This window comes from Ranitomeya imitator, chromosome 2, assembly GCF_032444005.1.
Source record: "Ranitomeya imitator isolate aRanImi1 chromosome 2, aRanImi1.pri, whole genome shotgun sequence".
Classification (NCBI taxonomy): domain Eukaryota; kingdom Metazoa; phylum Chordata; class Amphibia; order Anura; family Dendrobatidae; genus Ranitomeya; species Ranitomeya imitator.
Window position 1 is genome coordinate 791,875,915 of NC_091283.1, and position 25,294 is coordinate 791,901,208.

General features: G+C 42.1%; 1 protein-coding gene and 1 long non-coding RNA gene across 2 annotated transcripts in view; one reads left to right on the forward strand and one right to left on the reverse strand.

Moving 5' to 3' along the window:
* Window positions 1-25,294, reverse strand: part of LOC138665808 (uncharacterized) — a 46,944-nt gene that overhangs the window by 18,670 nt on the left and 2,980 nt on the right. The window contains exon 2 of the long non-coding RNA XR_011318527.1: window positions 17,155-17,339. This is a non-coding gene — a long non-coding RNA (uncharacterized lncRNA). The remainder of the gene's footprint in view (window positions 1-17,154; window positions 17,340-25,294) is intronic.
* PLPP4 (phospholipid phosphatase 4) overlaps window positions 1-25,294 on the forward strand; it is a 150,843-nt gene that overhangs the window by 11,285 nt on the left and 114,264 nt on the right. The gene's annotated exons all lie outside the window — the stretch shown is intronic.

Consider the following 25,294-nt stretch of genomic DNA (forward strand, 5'->3'; position numbering starts at 1 on the left):
CTCCGGTGGTCTCTCCTGGTGGTCCGGAAAATGGGTAAGACTCTGATAGGGATGGTGAGCGTCTAGTATGTCACGTGAACGGTAACCCCGGTTTCGAGTATTAGTATTTGGTACAGCATGCTTACTCCCTCTCAGTAACCCTTTTGCCTGCCCATTTGTATGATATGCACTAGTGGCACTTTACTTATTCATACGGACATTCCTAGGGGCGTCTTCCCGGATGTATGTTGCTTTTTAAGTGTTGTTCTAGTTTTTCCCTCATTTTCATTTTGTAGTACTTGTATTGTTATGTGATGTGTTTTTATACCTATTTCATGTAATAAAAATTGGAAATTAATTTTATATTTAAATTACGGACGTCTACTCCTATTTTTTTCTCTTCGGTTTTCATTTTTGGGGTGGTAGCGTCCCTGTTTCAGTCAAGGGGGCAGTGCCGGCGCTGGTTCAGTCACTGCTCTGTGTATAGTGAGCTGTAACTGTTTCCCCCACACTGACTGATCGCAGCTCAGCATTAAGACCAACTGTCAGTCAGGGGCCAGTTGACAGTCGAATAAGATGACTGTCATCCTTGTCAGTGGAGAGTCGTTTTTGCCCTCTGCCGGTCTGTAACTTTGTTGTCCCCAATATCTGCTGCTTGACCTTGTTGTAATGGACTGTCATCTTAGAAATTTTAAGGATGAAGGCAACATGACGCTCACTGTGTCCCTCTGCTAGTAAAGCCAGATTTGAGCCCTTCTTTTCCTCACTCAAGACTTTTCAACTTGGCATGGTTAAAAGTTATTTTTTCATTTCTATTACTTTTGGGATATTACTAGCACTTGTTTTTCCATCCAGCTTGTCCTATTGCAAGAGGATTGTGAACACCACAGCAGGATTTTCTATACTTTCCTTTGTTAAATAAGATTTGGTTCAGGTGATCACCTAATCATAAGCACATTAAGTAGAATGTGTACTCTGGTTGGAATTCAACTGACACTGGAATGGAATGGCTGTCAGACATGTAAAGAAGCTGATTTTTATAATTCTGTGCAGTGGACTCTTAATTTTTGCCAGAGCCGTATATCGCGATGCACTTAGGTGATATCCGATTGCAGTGCAATGTTTCACTCGCGACCAGAAGCTTATATGAGTGTGAATGAGCCGAGTCCTGCTGCCAATCGCAGCATTCTGGGATTGTTCTGTCATGCCGAGCCAGCATGTGAAAATATTCACAGATCTAAGCTGCCTCATAGAATAACAATGGGCAGAGTGCTTTGCGATGTTTTATCGCATAGCACTCAGCCATGTTAAACAGTAGTGTCATAAGTTTACCATCACAGAGAGGAGCCAGAAGACTACAGCATCTGATTTTTCCTACTCATGCACTGACTAGAAGCACTTCACCTTCATATTAAACTGTGTCAATTTCTTTTAGCACTGCAGGGGTTAATCTGTTCAGTTGAGAGCTCCTCGATCCTCAAGTCCTGGCTAGCGCTCATTGTCAGAGTAGCTTATGCTGCATGGCTGAAGACTGTTGTTGGTTATTATTGGAGAAGGCGTTTGGTGGATTTATCTGTGACTGTTGCTTGGTTTTGTGAATGTGATAATTCCCTTTTTTCTGTCTTTGGTTTAACCCCATCCTCCACTCCCCGCTGCATTTCTGTTATATGTGTGAGTATATTTGGACGTTTGGTATTTTTCATTATCCCTGTTCGTATACCTTGTTAGTCTTGTTGGTGTATTGTGGTACACTACTACTCCCCTCTCCCCTGGGTGGGAAAAGAGTACAGACTAAGGGCAGATTCAGGAGCTAAGGCAAGGTAAGTGGCCCCGGCATCTTCATAATCAGAAGTAATCTGAGGAACAGAGTGAGCTAGGGCACGCCTAGTGTAAGGCTATGTGCACATGTTCAGGATTTCTTGCAGAAATTTCCTGAGAAAAACCTGAAATTTTCTGCAAGAAATCTGCATGCGTTTTTTTGCACGTTTTTACCGCGTTTTTGGTGCTTTTTTTTGCGGATTTTTCCGGACATTTCCCAATGCATTATATAGGGGGAAATCCGCAAAAAATCTGCAAAATTAATGAACATGCTGCGTTTTTTACCGCGATGCATTTTTTTCCACGAAAAAAACGCATCATTTGCACAAAAATTGCAGAATTCATTTTAAATGATGGGATGCATAATGTATGCTGTTTTTTTGCGGTTTTATAGCGTTTTTATAGAGAAAAAAACGCGAAAAATCAGCAACGTATGCACACAGCCTTAGGGACAGGGAAGAAGCATCTGGTCCTGGTGTGATCTGAGTCGTGACAGGTAGTGTGACTCCGGCCTTAGGCAAACTGTTGGGCAAGCTACATGGCCTATCAGTTTAAAGGCTCGTCCAGCCGACCATATTTTCAATCTGAGTGCAATCTAACAAAACATTGAATCACACTCAGACATAGTCTATGGGGACGTGCCCATGCCCATTTTTTTTTTCCTCAGACAGTCTGTCCAAGGAAAAAAATTGCAGCATGCACAAATTGCATTCAATATTTGGATCTCACTTGGCCATGCAAGTCAATGAGTCCATGAAAAAAATCAAACTGCACTCGGATGACACATTTTCAGGAATTAACAGAATGGAGAAGATAGAGAATTTTTTTTTCCATCTTCTCATCCAAGAAAATCGGATGACACTCTGATCATGCTCTGATTAAACTCTAATCAGAGTGTAATTAGGATAATCTGCCCGATTCTCTCAGATGAGAGAAAATACTGTAGTGTGACCCTAGCCTTACACTGACAGACAATAATTGGTTCATATTTATCATGCTAAATGCACGAGATTTTAATATAATTTGCACCTAAACCATCATGAATCACTATAACAAATAGTCTCAGAGAATTATATTAATAAATATGTTCCATGGCTTTGAAATACTGTATATGTCTAATAATAATAAAAATAACATGTATTTCCAAGCATCATAAAAAACAAAAATTAAATGATTTTTGATTTAAGTTCTCTAGTGAGAGAAAAGTGTGTAATGAAATGTTCATCAATTTCTCCCCCCAAATTTTTTTTATTTTAATAGTTCACTATAAAGATACATAATTGCTGTTGGCGCAATCGCAATGACTCATAGAATAAAGTAAAATTTTATTTTTACTACATGATAAACTGTAACAAAAATGCACTAAAAAATGACAGAAATTGCTACAAGAACTAATACTAAAGTATTGATAGAAAAATAAAAAAAACTTATGGCTCTTGGAATGTAGCTAACCAAAAAAAAAATTGTTTTCTATAAATCATGTTTTTATTGCACAAAAGTACTACTAAAACATAGAAAAAAAATATGCTTACTTGGTATTGCCACATTCCTAAGAACCCGGAAAGTAATGTCAACTTGCTGTTTTAACTTGCACAGTAAAGCAAAAAAAGTGAAAAAAAAAGTTTATTCTTTGATCTTGCCCAGAATCAGTTAACAAAAGTTATTAAATAACTGGTATATATCCCCAAATGGGGCCAAATACACCTCAGCCCATGAAGAACAAGCCATATTGTAACATCATTGACTTAATATAAAAAAAATGTAAAAGTTAAAGAAATGAAATTGAGATGTGACAAGTTGGACTGCACTGAAGGCAAAGCAGCCAACAAATGCTCAACACTGCGGCCCGGTGAGTATTGAGTGACCCCTTCTACTTGCTGGTGTCCGCAGCGGCTCCTTTGATTATCGAGAGTGGCGCAATGTTGCCTCTTCCCTTCCAAACAAAACGGGTGTGCTTTTTGTTGTGCTATGAATATTTAAATATAATATTTAAATACAATTGTTGTGGATGACTCAAAATGTACTTTTATAAAGTTGTAATATATTATTGTATTAAGCATAGGGCAGTATAAGGATAGTAAAGTAGGACATAGGTATAGGAATAAGATAAAGTGCCAGGTATAGATAGGACTGGGTAGTATACATAAATTGAAGCATATAGGTCACAGAAAAGGTACTAGAAAAAAGGGAATATTTTATTTACGTTAGAAAATTACCATAAAATACAGTCAAATGACAATGTCTAAATATCACAAACAGAGCTATTTGAATATACGGTACAGGTGCACCCATGAGAAAATGTATTGCATCACAGAAACAGGGTATGGGCACAGGTAATAGAGTAGGGGGAGATTTTTAGTATAACCAACAATATTGCAAAAGTAAAGTGCCAGTGCATAATATCCAAAGGGGCTATGCTCCCCTACTCCTCTGAGCTTTGCACTGTACCTAAAAAATATTTCCTGATTACATGTATTAGCGCATTCAGGAAAAAATGGACCTCAGTTTGTTCTAAAAAAAAAAAAGCCCTTAGAAAAATTAAAAACTTGGGGCTAAAACAACATTTTAGTGGTAAAAATGTAATTTACTCTTTCTTCACCATGACTCTGTGAGGCACATGTGGTGTCAATATGATCACTGCACCACTAGATGAATTCATTGGGGAGAGTAGTTTGTAAAATGAGTTCGCATATAGGCGTTTTCTGTTGTTCTGGCACCTCTGGGGTTCTGCAAATGTGACATGGCACCCTCAAACCATTACTGCAAAATCTGAATTCCAATATGGTGCTTTTTCCCTTCTGAGCTTTGCACTGTGCCTCAAAAGTAGTATTCACCCATATATGGGGTATCGGCGTACTCAGGAGAAATTGTACAACAAATTGTATGGTGCAATTTCTCCTGTTACCGTTTATAAAAATTCAATATTTTGTGCTAAAAACATTTGTGGTGAAAATTAGTTTTTTTTTTAATTTTTACGGCTCAACGTTATAAATTTCTGTTTAGCACTTGGGGGTCCAAGATGCTCACCACGCATCTAAAGGCACTCCTTGAGGGGTCTAGTTTCTAAAATTGGGTCACTTGTGGGGAATTTCCACTGTTTAGGCACATGAGGGGCTCTCCAAATGGGACATGACGTCCGCTATTGATTCCAGGAAATTTTACATTCAAAAAGTCAAATGACGGTCCTACCTTTCCAAGCCCTGCCATGCGCCGAAACAGTAGTTTTCTCCCTCATATTGGGCATCAGCGTACTCAGGAGAAATTGCACAACAAATTGAATTGTGCAGTTTTTCCTATTACACTTATGAAAATGCAATCTTTTTAGCTAACACCATATTTGTGGGAAAAATTGTATTTTTTTATTTTTACGGCTCAACATTATAAACTTCTGTGAAGCACCTGAGGGTTCAATGTGCTCACCACACACATCTAGATCAGTTCCCTGAGGTGTCTAGTTTCCAAAATGGTGTGACATGTGGGGGATTTTCACTGTTTAGGCACGTCACAGGCTCTCCAAACACGACATGGCATCCGTCAATGGTTCCAGCAAATTTTGCGTTAAAAAGTCAAATGGTGCTTCTTCCCTTCCAAGCTCTGCTGTGCGCCCAAACAGTGGTTTTCTCCCTCATATTAGGTATCGGTATTCACAGGAGAAATTACCCAACAAATTTTTTGGTCCATTTTTTCCTGTTACCCTTGTGAAAATAAAAAAGAATTGGATCTGAAAAATTCCTGTGAAGCACCTAAAGGGTTAATACATTTGTTGGACTTGGTTTTGAGCACCTTGAGGGGTACAGTTTTTAGAATGGTGTCACTTTTGGGTTTCTTCTTCCATATAGACCCCTATAAACATAAGGATGAATGACCTCGGGGAGATCAAACCATCCAACACCGCGGAGACACCATCACGTGTTTCTCAACGCAGTGATCTAGAACACTGCTCCCATCTCTTATGGGAAATATGCTTATAGTCCTTTTACTAGGCACTGCTCCTAATAGCCAGTTTCCTACTCCACACTGATGAGGGGCAAATACCCAGAAACAGCTGTCTGTGGATGGGTACCATGTTTTGGCATAGGTGGTTTTCCTTTTTGGATGCTGCCCTTCCCGTGGTTGTTCCTTCCCGGTGAAAGACCTGGCTATTTATTGCTTGCGTTGAGAAACACGTGATGGTGTTTCCGCGGCTTTTCTACATGAAGCACAATATGTCACGAAAAAAAACTCTCTCAGAATTACCAGGATCTGTTGAAACGTTCCAGAGTTATTACCTCATAAAGTGACAGTTGTAAGAATTGTAAAAATTGGTCTGGTCATTAGTGTACAAGCCACCTGTGGGGTTAAAGGGGATAATAAATGGATGATGTGGTCAATTTAATCTAATTTATGTGTGCAGTCTGGTTATGTAATTGGATATGTGGGAGGTTAAGGAAGGTTACCTAACGAAAAATTGCATATATCCTTTGTCATGACAAATTATGCAATGTCCTTTTTTATTTTACAGAAACTATGCCAAAATGCAGAAGCATAATGTGAAAAATCAGGTATTGCTTCCATAAGAATTAAAGGGAATCTGTCAGCAAGATTTCACACCATAGACTATTCATATGCACATGTAGCTCTTTCAAAGACAAGCCCATGACCAGACTGTTCCTCCATTACTCAGAAATCAGTGTTTGAATTGATATGCAAATAAGGCTGTGAATCTGAAGCATCTGTCACTCCAGCACTAGTCCTTGCCAAGTGCCGCTGCCTCCTACTTAGCTGAAAGCCATTATACTGTGTGACTGCAGGCAAAACAGCCATCAGTCAAGCAGAATGAGGTGGAACCAGGCAGATAATAGAGCTGGAGTGACAGAGGGTTCAGACTTGGCATAGTCATTTGAATATCAATTCAAATGCTGATATCTCAGTAGCTGAAAAATGGACTGGCCAAGTAAAGGTATTGCTGGACTTGACTTTGAAAGAGCTACATGCGGATATAAAAATTTTGAGGTGTGAAATTCTGCTGACAGATTCCTTTTAACAAAGTAAGTAGCAGCCAGGTGCTGCCAATCAAATTCCCTCAATTAATTGTTCACCGGCTCGTGTGAACACCACAATAATATCAAGTTTTGGCAGTGTGCTGATCTGGAGCATTCAGGTGTGTGTTACAATTTCATGCAAGAAGAACATCAGCAATGAACTTAAAGAATTAGCCTTTGCTGTCCATCAAACTGGGAAGGGCTAGAAGGCCGTTTCCAGGCAAAATGGAATACACCAGAAAATCTTCATCACAATGGCTGCAACAGAAAAGAATCAAGGAGTTGCAATGGCCCAGTCAAAATCTCAACCAAATATAATGGCTGTGGTGGGACAATAAGTGGGGTGTCAAATATAATGGCTGTGGCGGGACAATAAGTGGGGTGTCAAATATATTGGCTGTGGTGGGACAATAAGTGGAGTGTCAAATATAATGGCTGTGGCGAGACAATAAGTGGGGTGTCAAATATAATGGCTGTGGCGGGACAATAAGTGGGGTGTCAAATATAATGGCTGTGGCGAGACAATAAGTGGGGTGTCAAATATATTGGCTGTGGCGGGACAATAAGTGGGGTGTCAAATATAATGGCTGTGGCGGGACAATAAGTGGGGTGTCAAATATAATGGCTGTGGTGGGACAATAAGTGGGGTGTCAAATATAATGGCTGTGGTGGCACAATAAGAGAGGTGTGCATAATAGATTCATTTCCAAAAACCTCAATGACCTTAAGCAATATTGTAAAGAAGAGTGTGCCAAAATTCCTCCAGAATGATGTGAGGCTGATAAAGTCATGCCAAAGATGATTGCTTCAAGTTATTGCTGCTAAACATGGTTGTGCCAGCTCTTGATTCATGAGGTATACTTAATTTTTTAGAAATTTCAGCATTTTTATCTAATTTTTGATAAATTATGACATGGTTTTATCTGGTAATTTGTCACGTGTTATTCATCTGAGGTAGTACTTACCCAATTTTAAAGGGAACCTGTCACCAGTTTTGTCATATTTAAACTAAAACTATGACCTTATTTTGCTCCTGAGCTGCAGTGTATAAATGCTTATATAACCCCCTGACTCCCCCTCTATACCTCCCAAAAACCTTTTTAAGTTCTCCCGCACTGTATGGAAATTTGGTTTGGTCATCAACGTGATTTCAATCCACTTCATCCATGCCTCCGGCTACTGCTTGCCATCCTCCTTCTTTAAGCGATGTGGATCGCCCCCAGTAGGGAAGTGGGGTACTCGGAGCCGGGCCCTTCAGTTCTCTAGGGGGGATCTCACAGTGGCTGACCCGATCCGTGGCCCTAGGGGCGTCCGTTGATAAGAGGGGAAAGGTCTTTAAATGTTCGTGACGCCACCTGTGGTATTTGGACAGGGTGACCGACGCTGCTTAGGGGTCCGCTGGGGTGATGTGATGGCAGCTAGATGGTATACCTTCCCACAGGTGAAGTATGTCCCCAGGGCTTCCCGGTGTGTAGATGGTGGATGGTGAAAGGTGCAGTGAAGAACGAGGATACAAGGTTGCAGTCTCTTTACCTTTACTGAAGACTTCAGCGTCCTCAGTCCAGAGCACCGGATCACAGGGCAGGCAAAGTCCGGCCGGTCTGAAGGCAAATCCAGAGTCCCCTTATCAAGGTGGAAATCAATAGCCTTCCTCTAGCACCTGAGTGTTGTAGTCCCTCCCTGCTGAGCTTCTCTGTAAGGTCCTCACAACTGTTGTAGATGTTAAGTCTCTTTCTCTCTGTCCCCCTGATGGTAAGGATAGTACAAACCCGTATGACTGATGGCCTGAGGCTTTTTACAGGGACACTATCATGCCCCAGCCCCCACAAGTTGCCACCGTGCCCCCTGGGCGTAAGGTCGGGCGACTAATATGGAACTAGCTGTCCTGCTGGTCTCTGGAGCCAGGCTTGGCGACGATGACTCCCCCGGTGTTCCAGCTACCGGCTTCTGCGCCTCAGAAGGAGGCAGCCTTTTACAGGGCAGAACTCCTTCTGGTTTCCTCTCCTTTTGCTATGACTTCGTTTCTCACTCTCAGCAAAGCAATTCCCTTCAATGTCTCTTTCCTTGGATGCTGCTGCATTAGTAAGCAGGCGCAGCTCCGAGTCCTTCTGTCTAGACCTCTGACAGGATCCCACCCCTGTCAGGGACCCACTACCTGAGAGGAGCACAGATAGCAGCTCACTGGGTGAAGCCCAGCTCACTTCTGCCTAACTTCCTGTCCAAACTGCCAGTTTTACCTAATTGTGAGGAGTGTCCTAATAAATAGAAACATGGCTCCCCCTGGCAGCCTGGATTGTGAAGTGTTGTCTGGTTTGTGATACCTGGTAAAGAGATCTCCTTTATTGCCTTCAGATGTGATATCACTCCCCCTGGTGGAAGAATGACATTACTGTAACGACCAGGACCCTGGGGCGCTGCAGACGTGCATGACGACTCACGTCACCCACTTTGCCAGGCGAAACTTGTTCCTGCGCACAGAAATCACAGCTTGTGCCTGCGCACTATGCTTTGCCCTCCTGCGGGCACATGCACACTTATGTTTTTAGCTCTGCCCGCAGTAGGGCAAAGCATAGTGTGCACGTAAAGCATAGTGTTCAGGCACAAGCAGCAATATCTGTGCACAGGAGGAAGCTTTTGCCCGGCATTGTGGATGACACAAGACTCATTAAAGGGTCGATAATGAATTTTGGGATTGCTACATCCAATAAGTGGCACTAGAGTTCAAGTCCTCTTCTTCTCTGAAGAGGGAAATCTATATACATGACCGTCTAAGGGGCACTTCCGTTTGTTTGTCTCTGTTTATCTGTCTGTCATGGAAATCCGAAGTCGCTGATTGGTTTCGGCCAGCCGGCCGCGATCAATTAGCGACGTGCACAGTCCGGCCGCGAAATGGCCTCTCCCTACTCCCCTGCAGTCAGGGCCCCCTCCATACACACCCCCAGTCAGCACCCGCTGCCCACATAGCGTTTTATGCAGCATCAATAGTAAAAAGATATAATGTTAAAAATAATTTTAAAAAAATAAAAAATGGTGCTATTCTCACCTTCCGCCGTCCACCGATGGTGCGAGCGGCGAAGCTGACGCCAGCTTCTGTTCCCAGAGATGCATTGCGAAATTACCCAGATGACTTAGCGGTCTTGTGAGACCGCTAAGTCATCTGGGTAATTTCGCAATGCATCACTGGGAACGGAAGCTGGCGGCAGCCTCGCCGCTCGCACGCATCGGTGGATGCCGGAGGGTGAGTATATAACTATTTTTTATTTTAATTCTTTTTTTTAACAGAGATATGGTGCCCACACTGCTGTATACTACGTGGGCTATGTTATATACTGCGTGACTGATATATACTACGTGGGCAGTGTTATATGTTATATACTGCGTGGGCTGTGTTATTTACTGCATGGGCTGTGTTATATACTACATGGCTACTATATACTATGTTGCTGTTATATACTACGTGGCTGTGCTATATACTACGTGGCTCTGCTATATACTACGTCGCTGTCTGTGTTTATATAGTATGTGGGCTGTGTTATATACTACGTGGCTGTGCTATATACTATGTGTCTGTGCTATATACTACGTGGCTGCGCTATATACTACATGGCTGCTATATACTATGTGGCTGCTATATACTATGTGGCTCTGCTATATACTACGTGGCTGCTATATACTATGTGACTGCTATATACTATGTGGCTGTGCTATATACTACTTGGCTGTGCTATATACTACGTGGCTGTGCTATATACTACGGGCTGTGCTATATACTGCGTGGCTGCTATATACTACGTGGCTGTGCTATATACTACGTGGCTGTGCTATATACTACATACTACGTGGCTGTGCTATATACTACGTGGCTGTGTTATATACTACATGGCTGTACTATATCCTGCACCCCGAACCCTTGACATCCAGTGCCCTGAACCCCTGACATCCTGCGACCAATTAGCAACAGACGCAGTCCAGCCACGACTTGACGCGGGATTTAAACCATGCTTCGCTGATTAGTCACGCACGGCAGACCGCAATCAATCAGCGATATTGACGTGGTATTTAAACACTGCTTCGGTCATTGGTCGTGCCCGGCCGGCCGCGACCATTCAGCGACAGGAGCAGTCCGGCTTCTAATTGGCACCAGATTTGAACCACACTTCGCTGATCGGCCAGCCGGGCGCGACCAATCAGCGATATTGGTGCGGAATTTAACCCCCACTCACAGCGCAACATACATACATACATATTCTAGAATACCCGATGCGTTAGAATCAGGCCACCATCTAGTTGCATATATAATTTCCCAAAGGAACTTTGCATGGCCTATAAGTCTCTTTACCCTGGCATGCCAGGCGTGTCACTCTACACAATGATAAACTTTACACAACAAGTAGTAATGGCAGCTACAAAAATCGGCATTTAAAGAGTTGGATGCTTATCTATAAGGAAATAGTTTTTAGGGTTAAAAGTAACCTAGCGATAAAGAATGTATCGTATCATTAATTGAGAAAGGTTGAACTTGAAGGACCCGTACAACAATGTAAGCAAAAGCTTCATATAATATTATAGGTTGGGTCAGAATTGCTAACAGATTGTGTTTGGAAAACAACTGATATTTCACTGTACGGAATAAAATGAGATAAATGCCAGCTGGACTCAAAAAACTGGGCATCATGGTTTCGAATCGTGGAGGAGACCATGCATGAAGCAATGGAGAATCATCTACAATCCAGTCATGGCCCCGTCTGTGTCTTTTTACAGCATTGTGATTTTCTGTTTCTGTGTACTCATTCACAGTGCCATGGTTTTGGGCAATTCAGAGTCAAATTAATATTGTTATTCAGAAAAATTCAATTTCACCACTGCCTAAAGTAATTTAGGATGTCATTATAGTATTTTTTATTATTTCAGATATTGCAGCGTATTACTTTAATAGTGTGCACTTTATAATAGGCTTCCTCACATAGTTTTAAATAATCAGGTTATTTGAAATTGAAGTGCTTCTTGTCCCTTAGATTAATGTTCAAATTCGCGGCTCATTGTTTCAGCAGGTTCGGTCATTGCTTATGTGCTCTTTTCCATTGATTTCTGCAAGGTAGACTCATTGGATGAAAAAGACAGCGCTGTGTGCTATGGATCCAATCAATAGAAGAAGAAACTGTGGCATATGAAGCAACGTGCTGTTCTTCATTCCCAGGTTTTGACTAGAGAAGTTATTCATGTCCATTAAAAGATTAAAAATTTTCTTCACTTGGCATCCTTCAGAAAATAAAATGTTAGGAACTTAATATTAAGATTAATTGATATCAATCTTAAGCAAAAAAAAAACACATTTCTTGGAGTTTGGAGAAGTTGAAAAGGTTGTCTGGTCTAGAAAAAAATAATTTAGTATTGAAAGCGAGATAATTTTGAGGAGCATACAGAGATCCTCTGCTCAAAACCAAAATTTATTTGAAGATACCCTAGAAGCAACTTTTTGTTGCACAATTCTAAAAACAAACAGTGTCTACGCACCAAGGGGATATGTATGTATCACACCACTTAAAGGGACTCTGTCACCTGAATTTGGCGGACTAGGTAAATGCCCTGTTTTCGGTCCGATGGGTGGTGTTTCTTCTTTTTTCCTCCACCCCATCCTTCCCCACTGTCCGCAATATTTTCTGGAATTGGAGTAGGTGTCCTCCATAGTTCGCGCGTTCGCAATGCAATCTTGTCTCGCGCACGCGCAGTATGCTTTGCCCATCTGCAGGCAAAGCCGAAAAGCATTATTGCGCATGCTCTGGCACACTATGTCCCGGAGCACAGAGAAATACTTCCGGAACATAGTGCGCTGGTGCATGAGCAGTAATGCTTTTCGGCTTTGCCCACAGATGGGCTTTGTGGTGACCTCCATTCTTTGAGGCATGGATTTCAATAATGATAAATAATATTTTAAGTCAGACTGGTTCTAATGGTTGATAGACATGGACTATTTTTACTTTTTCCAAAAATATTATGTAAAATTAAGATCCAGACTGTTTGCTGATGTGTCATTAAGTTTAAATGTGTCTCTTCAAGAAAAGCTTTAACATGCGTGATCTGTTATTTTGATGAAATAAGAAAAGTGTCCATAATGTTCATTCTTCCCAGTCCTTTATTTAACTTGCAACACAGTGCCATAAATGAGTGGGAACATTTCATAGTTTTCCTAGTGTTTAAAGGGTATCGTTTCTCCTCTGGGAAATATAATATGCAAATTGCCTCTTCTGAGAAAAAGTGGACTTGAACTCTATAGAGCCACCTGTTGGAAGTAGCGATCCTACAAGTCACAATCAACTCTTTAACGAGTCGTGCAATAGGACTTGGGATAAAAGCCAAATCAATATCTCAATTCGCAGACACGGTGTTTCGGGCTGTTGGCCCTCGTCAGTGCGAAGCACGAGAACTGATTTGGCTAGGTGAGAGGCTCTGGACTGGGGTCTAAGGGGTAACGTTTCTCCTTGTGGAGAGTGACATACCATCTCTGGCTTGTCCAGGTAAGGAGGCTTATTCGCCATGCAATGCTCCTCTGGGAAATATAATATGCAAATTGCCTCTTCTGAGAAAAAGAGGACTTAAACTCTATAGCGCCACCTGTTGGAAGTAGCGATCCTACACGTCACAATCAACCCTTTAACGAGTCGTGCAATATGACTTAGGATAAAAGCCAAATCAGTATCTCAATTCGCAGACACGGTGTTTCGGGAAATATTTCCTAGTCTTTATGTTTCAGTAGTATAAAACCAGGCATTTAATTTGCTGATCTAATGCCGACTGTTGATTTATCACTGAAGATCACTTTCATCCAATCTCCAACACTCCCTGGTCATCCACAACCCACGACTGCTTCCCTGTAGACTATTATAACTTTGTTTTCTAACTTGTAGGTATTAAGTTGAATTTACACTGCATAATTAGCATTCTTAGGAACACCAACGAATGATGAAACATTAGTTCGATGGGTGAAATGATCTTTTAGTTTGCCCAGAAGCTCATCGTTCTTGGCAGCATATCATCCTGGGAAAACAGGACCTGTGCTGCTGAGAGCAGTAGCAGAATATTCGCACTGAATGGTCTGTTACAGCACACACAGACATGACAAATGCTTGCTCTGTTGTCTATATGTAGCGCATAGAAGCATGAAGGACATTAAACAGCAGTACTGAGCAATGTAACTGTGAATCCAGCTCTACGGTGAGATAAAACACTTCCCAATAAAAAAAAACAGCAGACTCCTTTTTTTTGTGTGCGTGTCTTTGACTCTGCCTCCCTTCAGCATTTTTACCATCCGCCAGCAGTGAATTCAGAGTGTCTCTTCAGTGCAGAAGATGATTTTGATAAGTGGAGAAAGAAGCATAGTACTGTAATAAGACACATTACAAAGTTTCTTCTCTTCACTTATATTATTGATTTTTTTTTTAAATGAAATCAAAACCACAGTCACTCTTTCATGTATACTTTAGTGACTGATCTGAATTGCTGCTACAGAAGTAGTTATGTAAGGCAATCGATGGCAGTTTCAGCTTCTTATCATATAATCTTATTAGTGTCTCTGAGTTGGCGCTTCATTCATTTACAGTATAAACATTTTATTCTCCCTATAATTAGGATTTCTTTATCTTGTTTCAGGATGCAACAGATATCAAAAAGGCAATTAGAAATCACTTTTTTTCAGAAGGGTTTCCCATTGGTGGGGGCGCTCGGTGATCATCTGTAGGGTAAACTGACTGGTGAGCAGTGCTACCACATGGAAAATAAAACAGGACCCCATTCACACTGACATCTCTAGGTTTTCTCTGTAATTAATGACTACGCTGGCTCTATTGCTCCACAAAGCTGCTTTTCATCCTTATAGAAAAGGACCATTAAAGTCTAATAAAGCACCTGACTACTCCATCAAGTTTGGATCAGCATTTTCCATCTCTGTTATACTTGATATCACCTGCAATGAGGAAGGAATAAGATCCTCCGCATTGCAAATTTTGATTGAAGCATTAACATGAAATATCAAGAGACTTGTTAATTTTTTTTATTTAGTAATTTTCTTTGAAATAAATTAACCATTTGAATTAAATATGGAAATATATACATTTGTGGGGTGAATATTAATTGCAAATATATTGTAACTGTTTTTATATTTCCACACAGATGGCATAACCCACAAAGCTGGGGAAGCAGAATCTTGTATGAAGTACTGAATGAATCAGATGAAATGTTCACGTAAACTTTACATAGCTTACTTTGCTTGCTTTGTATTAATTTTGATGACAGATTTTCCACTTTGCACACCCTAGTTTTCGCATGTTCCGACTTTGTGACGCACCCAGGAGGTGCAACTGTAGAACTTGGCAGATTAGAGGGAACACATAATAGTCTGAGGGGACATAGTGTCCAGCAATAGGGACTTATAAGCTAGTGTAGGAGTCAGACTGAGGGGTTTTCTCCGTCTTGAAAGAATTTGCTGAGACAGTTCATTGTCTCATGTATTAAAAGGTAACTTCAAATCTCAGAGCGGCAGAAGAGTCTGGGAATATAAGCTGATGATGACACTCTCAGTACAGGAATGAATGTGTCGCATGGATTTATGTCTTTTTACATCAATTAAGAAATTTGCTCGTCAGACCGTGTGGGGGCATCATAACATAGAACCAGACCCCAATCAGAGGACAATAAAACATTCACACTCCTTATCTATGAACTGTTCCAATATTTATGGACACAACTGTTTATCACTCACATAATTGTAGTTCTGCTTCATGTCGCCTGTCTTATCTATGGCATTATTTCTGTGATGTGTTGTGCATAAATATGTGATTCTTCAGAATTTCTATTAGTCTGTGCCTGATGAAGAGGCCTGCGTAGTCTCGAAATCTTGCAATTTGTTGCCATCTTTTCAGTTAGCCATAGAAGGGTATCAACCACTAAGGACTCTCAATTCTAAATATTTTTCTGAGACCGTTCATTAATTTTTATATACTATGCTGTTGTCTGAAGAAGCACTCCAACATAGTGGTAGCGGTTACACTTCTAAGAGGTTCATTAGTATAACTGTACTTGCGGCATGATACTTACATTTTAAGACTGTATAATATAATCATCATTTGTTTAGTGGTGACATCCCCTTTAAGGTTTTTAACCCTCTACTAACCAAGCAACAACCTATGTGTCTCTTTTTGTGGCAATAACTCTGGAATGTTTCAACATATCCCAATGATTTAGTTTTTTTTTTTTTTTTCGTGAAACATTGTACTTTAGTGGTAAATTTACGTCGCAATGTTTTGCTTTTATTTAAATAACAAAAATTTGACAACAATTTCTAAAAATTTGCAATTTTCAAATTTGGAATGAGTATACCTTTAATCCAGATAGTAATTCCAAACAATATAGTTAATAAATAACATTTACCATATCTCTACCTTACATCAGCACCATTTGTCAAATGTCCTTTTATTTTGTTAGGATGTTAGAAAGTTACAAATTAGCAGCAATTTTTTTATTTTACTTTTATATTTTGACTTTGGGTGACTTTTAGGCTGCCGTCAAACTAGCAGTATGGGGTCAGTATTTTACATCAGTATTTGTAAGCCAAAACCAGGAGTGGAACAAACAGAGGGGAAAGCTATAATAGGAACATGTCACCAAGTCTGTATTTTTGACCCACTCCTGGTTTTGGCTAACAAATACTGATGTGAAATACTGACCGAATACTGATAGTGTGTCCGTAGCCTTATATTGGAAAATGGCCAAAAGTGATACTATTTAAAAAAAAAAAAAACGGCATCCCTCAGCATATTCAAGACTGCTGTCAAGTAGTTTATTAACCTGTTTGATGCTTTTCAGGAATTATCACAATGTGGAATGACCAGAATAAAGAATTATATTTTTACCACTGACATGCTGCTAACTCATGAACAGGCCGCTATAGCTGTCAGACTCTAAAGCCATTACTTAACCTTGGATTGCCATAATAACATTCAGGACCACACAATTTTGATCTCGGGGTACTAATAGGGTTAAAGAGGGAATCTTCACACTCTGTTAATCATTTAGATGCTGCTATCACTATTGACAGCAGCATGTAAGTGGTTAAACAGCCATGGTCGATGTCAACACTGATTGTGGCAAATGCTGCAGGGTGTCCGCTATAGTGTTACCAATAACAGCTTCTGCATTTTCACCCATCAGGGGATATTATTCTCTTATATATCAGGTCATCAGAAAGGCGTATTTGTGGTCATAAAGGGGTTATCCACTACTCGGACAACCCCTTCTCCATCTCTCTGTTTGCCCCAAGTAAAATAATAACTCTTATGCTCACCTCTGGTGTGGCACCGTATCACCGGTGTTGGCACTGGCTCTCCCGGGGCTTGCATGGCATTCTAACATCTTGCAATCTCTGCTGTTAATCAGTGGCCGCTTGGCTCTCCCCGTCTTCGAACTTAGCACATACTTCCAAGTGAAGCGAGAGAGGAGCAGCTGTCACATTTTCCGAATGTATATGATCTGTCAAAAAGAGAGGAGAGTGAAGTGGCGGCTGATTGGCCGCAGAGATCACGTGATGTAACAATGTCACGCAAGCCCTGGGAGATCCAGTGTTGTTTTTTTGACTCAGGGCAAACATAGAGCTGGAGAAGGGGTTCTCCTTGTAGTGGGCAACTCGTTTAAGGTCCTCACTCTCTATAATGTGGGGATACTCTTTCCTCCAGTTGCCTGGACTCACATTCAGCATGCAAAAAAAAGTCTCTCTCCACCAGTCCTGGACTCCTGACTCGGAGAACTGATTCTCTTGACCTGATTGTCCCAAATACAGATTGTTTCTTTTGCTGCCAATGGAATGATCTTAGACAATGCGTTAGGCGCTTTTAGCACAGGTACCGGCTCATATCAGCAAGGAGGTCATTAGAGGCGTTACTTGAAGCTTACGGCTCCAATGCAAACTCTCCAACTTGGTCACCAACTATCATAGTTATTTGTGTTAGACTTCTAAACTGGGTTAAAGGGATTCATTGAGCCCCCTTCGCCTCCAGGAGGTTGTTTTGTACTTTTGAAGTTTACACTCAACTGCTCTAATAGTCCAAAATGTTGCCACTCATGGCGGCACATATATTTCACCCAAAGGTGTCACAAAACGTCTGTGTTGCACCAGGACATGTGACAGTAGCCACCAGTAAGCAGATCTGTTCTCCCAGGTGCCATGTCATGCATCTATCAGAAGCACCACTTAAGGATAAAGCAGCATTTCTGCCCAAATGGTGAAATATAGTTTGTTAGATGAAGCACAGTAATAGCGAAACCTAAATACAAACAGAAAAAAATGCCAGCAACATATTGAATTTTTCCTTGTGCCGCTGGGGATACAGAGATATGGACCCCCCACCGATCTAATATTGATAAAAGCCCGGATTATTGCTTTAATATCTTCTCTCACCTGGAGAAATGATTAGGTTACTGATCACTTGATTTTGTCACCGTTTTCCTTGAAAAGATTTTTGGTCAACTTCCCTAATAATATTTAATAACATTGGATTTCTTATTTTAAAATCGATATTTTTGTGATGATGTTGGGACCAGGCGAGCTGCGGGTCTCTCCGTGAGTCATTGGGCTGCGTTGTGAGATCAGTAATCCTTTTACTGCATAGTATTGTGGCCTAATAGATAGAACCAGCAAATGTGTAATTGGGTTTGCATGACATAAATAAAAGTTCTTCTGGACTTTAGAAATTGTCATTTTAGATCTGCTGTACAGTTTGGAGGCCGAGAAATCAAATAGGTAATTACACATAAAATGTTTACTATTTTTTTTCAAACATTGGAGAATCTTACATTTTAGGTTGCTGGTTTATTCCAGGAGGCTCCTATAGATTGTAATTATGGATGCAGCACTGCTTAGTGATGTGAACTTCATTTTACCTTTCAAGGGGAATCTGTCAGCAGGTTATTGCCACCTAATCCGTAGAGATAGAGACACTGATTCCAGTGATATGTCACTTGCTGTGCTGCTTGCTGTAGTTCTAATAAAATCAGTTTTATGAAGTCTTCCATATTCATGAGCTGTGTATAACCATACCCACACCACCAATTGGCAGCTATCTGTCTACACTGTGCATAGGCAGGAAGCTGCTAATCAGTGGTGTGGTTGGAGTTATACAGTTTTATCAAGTAGTTTCCTTCAGACTCTTTGGCTTTAACTAAAGGCCCCACACATTAGATAGCTGTTACTGAACAATCATTCACCCATCAGCTGTCTCTCCAGACTCCCCCAATCACAAGAATTTGGCTCATCCATACATTCATGTGTTTTCAAAGGGGAGCATGAAGAAATCTGCATCATGACAGCTCTAGCATCAGCTTGTCATTTTTGTTCGGTGTTGAAATTCCAATTGCCCGACCCTTATCTTTCCCCAACATCATGAATGAACTCGTCAGGGGTCATATCTAGGGATCCATCCAGCCAGTAAAACAACAGAAAGATTTTAGATCAAGAGGATGGTTCATGTATGATATTGTAAAAAAATAGGAAAATCAACCTGGCTCTTTATAAGTTTATTCACTAAAAAAGGATCCAATCACTGCCCCCAAGAGATTCTGAGAACAGGGGTCTGTGTTGTGAATTCTGTGGCTGAATTCACTCCTGTGGTCACAAGTGGTACTGCAGCTTCTGAGCTTCCTCCCTCAGGTGTTCTGGTGAGCTCGTTAACTGCTTCATTACTTAACTCCGCCTGATGCTGCTATCCTTGCTCCTTGTCAATGTTTCAGTGTTGGATCTGAGCTTCTCCTGATTGTTCCTGTGACCTGCTGCTCTGTATAGCTAAGTGCTTTTTGCTTTTTTGTTGCTTTTTTTCTGTCCAGCTTGTCTTTTGTTTTGCTGGAAGCTCTGAGACGCAAAGGGTGTACCGCCGTGCCGTTAGTTCGGCACGGTGGGTTTTTTTTGCCCCCTTTGCGTGGTTTTGCTTTAGGGTTTTTTGTAGACTGCAAAGTTCGCTTTACTGTCCTCGCTCTGTCCTAGAATATCGGGCCCCACTTTGCTGAATCTATTTCATCCCTACGTTTTGTCTTTTCATCTTACTCACAGTCATTATATGTGGGGGGCTGCCTTTTCCTTTGGGGAATTTCTCTGGGGCAAGTCAGGCCTATTTTTCTATCTTCAGGCTAGCTAGTTTCTTAGGCTGTGCCGAGTTGCCTAGGTAGTTGTTAGGCGCAATCCACAGCCGCTTTTAGTTGTGTTTAGGATAGGATCAGGTGTGCAGTCTACAGAGTTTCCACGTCTCAGAGCTCGTTCTTGTATTTTTGGGTATTTGTCAGATCACTGTGTGCGCTCTGATCGCTAAGCACACTGTGTTTCTGGATTGCCTTCATAACACCTGTCATTAGCAAACATAACAGTACAAGGAGCCTAACTAATGATTCTCAATAGAGGGAAAGAAAAAGTTCTGACATCATTTTTTTTTTTTTTTCTGCTCTGTGTTCACTTTTTTTTTTTTTCCCCTAGACATTTGGGTGATTCTGGACACAGGTGTGGACATGGATATTCAGGGTCTGTGCTCTTCAATGGATAATCTCGTTATAAATGTACAAAAAATTCAAGATACTATTGATCAGAAATCTATGTTAGAACCAAGAATTCCTATTCCTGATTTGTTTTTTGGAGATAGAACTAAGTTTCTAAGTTTCAAAAATAATTGTAAGCTATTTCTGGCCTTGAAACCTCATTCTTCTGGTAATCCTATTCAACAGGTTTTGATTATTATTTCTTTTTTGCGCGGCGACCCTCAAGACTGGGCATTTTCTCTTGCGCCAGGAGACCCTGCATTGAGTAGTGTCGATGCGTTTTTCCTGGCGCTCGGATTGCTGTACGATGAGCCTAATTCAGTGGATCAGGCTGAGAAAAATTTGCTGGCTTTGTGCCAGGGTCAGGATGATATAGAAGTATATTGTCAGAAATTTAGGAAATGGTCAGTGCTCACTCAGTGGAATGAATCTGCGCTGGCAGCTTTGTTCAGAAAGGGTCTCTCTGAGGCTCTTAAGGATGTCATGGTGGGATTTCCTATGCCTGCTGGTTTGAATGAGTCTTTGTCTTTGGCCATTCAGATCGGTCGACGCTTGCGCGAGCGTAAATCTGTGCACCATTTGGCGGTACTGCCTGAGGTTAAACCTGAGCCTATGCAGTGCGATAGGACTATGACCAGAGTTGAACGGCAGGAATACAGACGTCTGAATGGTCTGTGTTTCTACTGTGGTGATTCCACTCATGCTATTTCTGATTGTCCTAAGCGCACTAAGCGGTCCGCTAGGTCTGCCGTCATTGGTACTGTACAGTCCAAATTCCTTCTGTCCATTACCTTGATATGCTCTTTGTCGTCGTTTTCTGTCATGGCGTTTGTGGATTCGGGCGCTGCCCTGAATCTGATGGATTTGGATTATGCTAAACGTTGTGGGTTTTTCTTGGAGCCTTTGCGGTGTCCTATTCCATTGAGAGGAATTGATGCTACACCTTTGGCCAAGAATAAACCTCAATACTGGGCCCAGCTGACCATGTGCATGGCTCCTGCACATCAGGAAGTTATTCGCTTTCTGGTGTTGCATAATCTGCATGATGTGGTCATGTTGGGGTTGCCATGGCTACAAACCCATAATCCAGTATTGGATTGGAATTCCATGTCGGTATCCAGCTGGGGTTGTCAGGGGGTACATGGTGATGTTCCATTTTTGTCGATTTCGTCATCCACCCCTTCTGAGGTCCCAGAGTTCTTGTCTGATTATCAGGATGTATTTGAAGAGCCCAAGTCCGATGTTCTACCTCCGCATAGGGATTGTGATTGTGCTATCAATTTGATTCCTGGTAGTAAATTCCCTAAAGGTCGATTATTTAATTTATCCGTGCCCGAACACGCCGCTATGCGCAGTTATGTGAAGGAATCCCTGGAGAAGGGACATATTCGCCCATCGTCATCACCACTGGGAGCAGGGTTCTTCTTTGTAGCCAAGAAGGATGGTTCGCTGAGACCGTGTATTGATTACCGCCTTCTTAATAAGATCACTGTTAAATTTCAGTATCCCTTGCCATTGTTATCTGACTTGTTTGCTCGGATTAAGGGGGCTAGTTGGTTCACTGAGATAGATCTTCGTGGTGCGTATAATCTGGTGAGAATCAGGCAAGGAGATGAATGGAAAACTGCATTCAATACGCCCGAGGGTCATTTTGAGTATCTAGTGATGCCGTTCGGACTTGCCAATGCTCCATCTGTGTTTCAGTCTTTTATGCATGACATCTTCCGTGAGTATCTGGATAAATTCCTGATTGTTTACTTGGATGACATTTTGATCTTCTCAGATGATTGGGAGTCTCATGTGAAGCAGGTCAGAATGGTTTTTCAGGTCCTGCGTGCTAACTCTTTGTTTGTGAAGGGATCAAAGTGTCTCTTCGGTGTGCAGAAAGTTTCATTTTTGGGGTTCATCTTTACCCCTTCTACTATCGAGATGGATCCAGTTAAGGTCCAAGCCATCCAGGATTGGATTCAGCCGACATCTCTGAAAAGTCTGCAAAAGTTCCTGGGCTTTGCTAATTTTTATCGTCGCTTCATCTGTAATTTTTCTAGCATTGCCAAACCATTGACCGATTTGACCAAGAAGGGTGCTGATTTGGTTAATTGGTCTTCTGCTGCTGTGGAAGCTTTTCAGGAGTTGAAGCGTCGTTTTTGTTCTGCCCCTGTGTTGTGTCAGCCAGATGTTTCTCTTCCGTTCCAGGTCGAGGTTGATGCTTCTGAGATTGGAGCAGGGGCGGTTTTGTCACAGAGAGGTTCTGATTGCTCAGTGATGAAACCATGTGCTTTCTTTTCCAGGAAGTTTTCGCCCGCTGAGCGTAATTATGATGTGAGCAATCGAGAGTTGCTGGCCATGAAGTGGGCATTCGAGGAGTGGCGTCATTGGCTTGAAGGAGCTAAGCATCGCGTGGTGGTATTGACTGATCATAAGAACTTGACTTATCTCGAGTCTGCCAAGCGCTTGAATCCTAGACAGGCCCGTTGGTCGTTATTTTTTGCCCGCTTCGACTTTGTGATTTCGTACCTTCCGGGCTCTAAAAATGTGAAGGCGGATGCTCTGTCTAGGAGTTTTGTGGCCGACTCTCCGGGTTTATCTGAGCCAGCGGGTATCCTCAAGGAAGGAGTCATTGTGTCTGCCATCTCCCCTGATTTGCGGCGGGTGCTGCAAAAATTTCAGGCGAATAAACCTGATCGTTGTCCAGCAGAGAAACTGTTCGTCCCTGATAGGTGGACTAATAAACTTATCTCTGAACTTCATTGTTCGGTGTTGGCTGGTCATCCTGGAATCTTTGGTACCAGAGAGTTAGTGGCTATATCCTTCTGGTGGCCATCTCTGTCACGGGATGTACGTACTTTTGTGCAGTCCTGTGGGATTTGTGCTAGGGCTAAGCCCTGCTGTTCTCGTGCCAGTGGGTTGCTTTTGCCCTTGCCGGTCCCAAAGAGGCCTTGGACACATATTTCGATGGATTTCATTTCTGACCTTCCCGTTTATCAAAAGATGTCAGTCATTTGGGTGGTCTGTGATCGCTTTTCTAAAATGGTCCATCTGGTGCCCTTGGCTAAATTGCCTTCCTCCTCTGATTTGGTACCTTTGTTCTTTCAGCATGTGGTTCGGTTGCATGGCATTCCTGAGAATATTGTTTCTGACAGAGGTTCCCAGTTTGTTTCAAGGTTTTGGCGAGCCTTTTGTGGTAGGATGGGCATTGACCTATCCTTTTCCTCGGCTTTCCATCCTCAGACTAATGGCCAGACCGAACGAACCAATCAGACCTTGGAAACATATCTGAGATGTTTTGTTTCTGCAGACCAGGATGATTGGGTGTCCTTTTTGCCGTTGGCTGAGTTCGCCCTTAATAATCGGGCCAGCTCGGCTACCTTGGTTTCTCCATTTTTTTGCAATTCTGGGTTCCATCCTCGTTTCTCTTCAGGACAGGTTGAGTCTTCGGACTGTCCTGGTGTGGATTCTGTGGTGGATAGGTTGCAGCAGATCTGGACTCAGGTAGTGGACAATTTGATCTTGTCCCAGGAGAAAGCTCAACTTTTCGCTAATCGCAGACGCCGTGTGGGTCCCCGACTTCGTGTTGGGGATCTGGTTTGGTTATCTTCTCGTCATATTCCTATGAAGGTTTCCTCTCCTAAATTTAAACCTCGTTTTATTGGTCCGTATAGGATTTCTGAGGTTCTCAATCCTGTGTCTTTTCGTTTGACCCTCCCAGACTCCTTTTCCATACATAATGTATTCCATAGGTCGTTGTTGCGGAGATACGTGGCACCTATGGTTCCATCTGTTGAGCCTCCTGCCCCGGTTTTGGTGGAGGGGGAATTGGAGTATATTGTGGAGAAGATTTTGGATTCTCGTGTTTCTAGACGGAAACTCCAGTATCTGGTTAAATGGAAGGGTTATGCTCAGGAAGATAATTCCTGGGTTTTTGCCTCTGATGTTCATGCTTCCGATCTTGTTCGTGCCTTTCATGCGGCTCATCCTGGTCGGCCTGGGGGCTCTGGTGAGGGTTCGGTGACCCCTCCTCAAGGGGGGGGGGTACTGTTGTGAATTCTGTGGCTGAATTCACTCCTGTGGTCACAATTGGTACTGCAGCTTCTGAGCTTCCTCCCTCAGGTGTTCTGGTGAGCTCGTTAACTGCTTCATTACTTAACTCCGCCTGATGCTGCTATCCTTGCTCCTTGTCAATGTTTCAGTGTTGGATCTGAGCTTCTCCTGATTGTTCCTGTGACCTGCTGCTCTGTATAGCTAAGTGCTTTTTGCTTTTTTGTTGCTTTTTTTCTGTCCAGCTTGTCTTTTGTTTTGCTGGAAGCTCTGAGACGCAAAGGGTGTACCGCCGTGCCGTTAGTTCGGCACGGTGGGTTTTTTTTGCCCCCTTTGCGTGGTTTTGCTTTAGGGTTTTTTGTAGACTGCAAAGTTCGCTTTACTGTCCTCGCTCTGTCCTAGAATATCGGGCCCCATTTTGCTGAATCTATTTCATCCCTACGTTTTGTCTTTTCATCTTACTCACAGTCATTATATGTGGGGGGCTGCCTTTTCCTTTGGGGAATTTCTCTGGGGCAAGTCAGGCCTATTTTTCTATCTTCAGGCTAGCTAGTTTCTTAGGCTGTGCCGAGTTGCCTAGGTAGTTGTTAGGCGCAATCCACAGCCGCTTTTAGTTGTGTTTAGGATAGGATCAGGTGTGCAGTCTACAGAGTTTCCACGTCTCAGAGCTCGTTCTTGTATTTTTGGTTATTTGTCAGATCACTGTGTGCGCTCTGATCGCTAAGCACACTGTGTTTCTGGACACCTGTCATTAGCAAACATAACAGGTCTGCAGTCTTGTCCTAAATGGAGCAGAGTTGTGCACACTCGGCCTCTGCTCTCCATTATCTATTGTGCAGCTGAGCGCTGCCCTTGGCTATTTCCATCAGTTC